The sequence below is a fragment of the Polistes canadensis genome, unplaced genomic scaffold (assembly GCF_001313835.1).
Source record: "Polistes canadensis isolate GaletaPanama2010 unplaced genomic scaffold, ASM131383v1 scaffold_217, whole genome shotgun sequence".
Classification (NCBI taxonomy): Eukaryota; Metazoa; Arthropoda; class Insecta; order Hymenoptera; family Vespidae; genus Polistes; species Polistes canadensis.
Window position 1 is genome coordinate 1 of NW_014569764.1, and position 4,064 is coordinate 4,064.

The following is a 4,064-nucleotide window of genomic DNA, read 5'->3' on the forward strand; positions in this document are numbered from 1 at the left end:
TTTATTTATTGATATGCAGGCACAAGCCCAGAGGAAAGGAAAGGAAACGAAAGAAGTAAGAGACAAGAAAGAATAGAAAAGAGGGGATAGTAAGAGTTACAGAGAGAAATAGCCACACAGAACATACACACACCATTCACACCCTCCCTTTTAGTCGCCTCTTACGACAAGCAGGGAATACTGTGGGAGTATTCTACTACCCCCTACCCACGGGGGGGTTCCCCCTGAACCCTTACCGAACCCCCCTTTAACCAAACTTCAACAAAACGATATCAAAAATACTCCTAATTTTCTTTCTGACAAATCTTTAATTTTGAAAAATCCCACGATAAAAATCGATAACGCAAAGTAAAAAACAAAAAAAAAAAACAATAAATAAAAAATTATTATAAATCGTATGAACGATTAATAATAACTGCATTCTCGTTGCAGTTCAGTTAAAAAAGATAATATCATGATCTCGAAGTTATGACAAAAATTCGTGCCTGAAAGATGAATGAAATATTTTTCACGGAGTAACGATCAATAATTATTATAGCTACCTTGATAAAATATTTGTACTTTCTCTCTCCGAGATAAAAAAATGAAAAAAAAAAAAAAAAAATAAAAAGAAAAGAAAAACAAACAAACTAAGAGCAAGAGGAAGAAAAAAGAAAAACACGTAACAGTTTAGTATAAAGACAGGGCGCATTGCGTGCAGATTATTAACGATAGCCGATGGCGACGAGATTAGGTTTAGGGGGGGAGGGGAGGGAAGGATGGGGGTGGACGTCGTAAAAATCTTAATTACAGAATAGTTTGTCCTTTCTCTAAAAGGTAGCCGCCGCCGCTGCCTGCCTGGCAGCCGGTGCAGAAATCGTCGGGGCAATTAAAACTTCCGGACGGTAAGTTTAATGTTACCTCCGTTCTATACTACTCCGATAAAAAGTGTAAACGGTAAATGAGATTTCGACGGAATAAACTAGATACCGAGAGTGAAAGAAACACAGAAATAGAGAGAGAGAGAGAGAGAAAGAAAGGATCGAAATCGAACCGAGTTCTAATTTTTTTTTGTGTCCCCCTTCTACCTCTCCTCCGAATTTTCTTTTGTTTTCTCGTTAAAAGGTAAAACTGAGAGAAGTAGGTGGTTGGGTGGGTTGGGTTGGGGGTGGCGGCAGAGGTAGGTAGGTAAGGTGAGGCCTGCTTCGTTTTTTTTTTTCACTTAATTTATTTTTTGTAAAGAAACGAAAGGGTCGAAGTAGAACAGGATGGTGGGAGGAGGGTCTTACTGTTAAGCCAGTTGTATAAAGGAACACATTAGCATGGCTAACAATAAGGTATAAAGCAGTAATAGGTAGGGCTCTGGCTATACTTTCGGAATATTATTAGTCAGGGCACGGCATAATTATTACGCCAATGTCGATTACCATTGACGATAGTTATTACCTATTCACAGTTAAATAATCTACAATGGTACGTATTACTGTGTATCATGTATAATTTTTCTTACTAAACGTTCAAATCAAAGTAGTTTTGATAATCTTAGAATTTACATTTGGAAATCTATTATTATTATTTTATAATCAATTTGTTGGATTATTTTAAATATTATTATTACTTTTTTTTATTGTACGTTATTATCATGTAATATATATTATATTATATCTTTCAAATTATCGCGGATGAAATTTCATTCTCACATGTATATGTATATATATATGTATGTATAAATCTAGTATCAATTTGATTAGAAATTATTAATCACGTTATTGGTAATATTTAATTACATTTGACTTTATTACGTAAAGGACATTACGTTTGACTTTATTGATTGATATGAATAAAAAATGATATTTATTCGTATGTAATTTTAATACTTGATTTTATTTCTAATAGGATTAATATGATTTTATTTCGATATAATATTTCCTTTTTTTTTTGTTTCAAAGTTAATTATTTGTTTCTGTATCGAGTAGAGAAACACTTGACCGATTTAAAATTTATTGACCGTGTAAAACAATATCGTTCAAAAGGCATAATTAAAGAACGTGAAATGGGGAAAAAAAAAAAAAGGATTAACGTGATTTATGTTAACTAACATCAACGTTTTGCTTATTTGTGAAATTTACATTCTATCGAATTTGCCGTGGTCTTTTGTAACGATTCGAGAGAAAGCACCAATTATTATTATTAACCGAACATTCCCTGGTAATACATACGTTTTATTACGATTTATCACGAATTTCATTTTACCTTTTCTTTCTATCGGATATATTATATTTTGTCTGACGTATGTATTTTTTAAGGCTAATTATTTCGATTGCAATTCAATCGTTGTTACATACGTACATTAATTTTATGCAAATAATATATTTCATTAAAAAAAAAATCGAGAGATAATAAATACATAAAAAAATTTTATATATATTTTTAAAATTTAATTAAAAAATATTTATAATTGGATCTTTTCGAATAAAGAAAAATGTAAATTTATTCATAATAATTGTTAAAAATAATCAAATTTTATCGTATTAATATATATATATATATTCTTTAATGAAAAAAATTCATAATACAAATGTAATATCGATTCGCATAAAGAATAAAACAAATTAAATAAATATGAAGTATTGATTAAATAAAAATCTTATATATGGTTACATATAATACGTAATATTTAAAAAGGTAAAATTTCCTTCGAATGAAGAAGTGTCGTTAGAAATCAGAAAAATAAATTTCGAGATCTCGATAGTAATCTACTTTTAATATCCTGCGTCGAAGAAATCTCGATGAACCATGTTCCTCTTGAATCGTTTCGATGAAAAAAGAGAAAAGGTTTTAACCGTCGAAGCGAGAAGGTCGAACCAGACGTGACTCCTTTTCCTTCGAACGGAGATTGAGAAAAGAAACGAAAGCGGAAAGGAAAGGAAGGAAGGAAGGAAGGAAGGAAGGAAAGAAAGAAAGAAAGAATGAATGGAAAGAAAGAAAGAAAGAAAGAAAGAAAGAATAAGAAAAGAAATAGGAAAGAAAACGAAGGAAGAAAAATAAAGCATCAAATCTCCTCCTTGGAAAAAAAGAAACGAGCTTTATCAGTGGCGGACTTAACGATTGCATAGGGCCCCGAAATACCAAAGGGCCCCCGAGGTCTTTAAATTTATTATCATCGGAATTTGAGGAAAATTAAATTACGGTTTTTTCTCGCTTTTTTTTTTTTTTTTTTGAATAAATTTAATCAAACGCGTCCTAGCATGAACATTTTTTTATTACATTTATCATTCGTCGATATTTAATTTCGTGAGAATTTATTTGAAAAATTCTTTTTTCTTTTCTTTTTTTTTGTTTTTTTTTCTTCTTCTTCTTCTTTTTTGTTCTTTTTCTTTTTATTCCAACTTTACTTTGAGGGCAACGAAATTTACTTTTTTATTCCCCCTAAGGGGAAACCCTTAGGGGCTACCACTTCGCTTTATCCGCCACTGAGTTCCTCGACTCTTCTTTACATCGAGTTGTAGAGACATATGAAAGATCATCTGAAATGCGTTCAGATTTATAACAAGATATTCTGATTCGACAGTCTTGAGACCGTATCGAGACGTATTCATCATTCAACGTCGAAAAGAAGTGTCTCTCATCGAACACATACAATCCCATTCGCGAGTTATTTTTGATAAGATGGATCTTCCTTCTTTTCTATCCAAGATCCTCTATCTAAACGAGAAAAACATCAGACATTTTGTTTCAATTCTTCTCTTGAAAATTCTTACAAATCCTTAAACTAAACATCTATTACTTCAATACTCAAATGTTTTTTGATTGAAAGATTTTTTTGTACAATTGCAACAACTTTTATTATGTTCATCACAATTTCATTCTAACATAAGTTGTTATAAAAAACACAGTATTATTATTTATACATAAGTAATAATTATATATAATAGAAATGTACTGTGTCTATTACTTATAGAGAAGCTGAAAAATTCTGAATCCAGTATGTGGAAATGTTTTTTGATTGAAAGATTTTTTTGTACAATTGCAACAACTTTTATTATGTTCATCACAATTTCATTCTAACATAAGTTGTTATTATA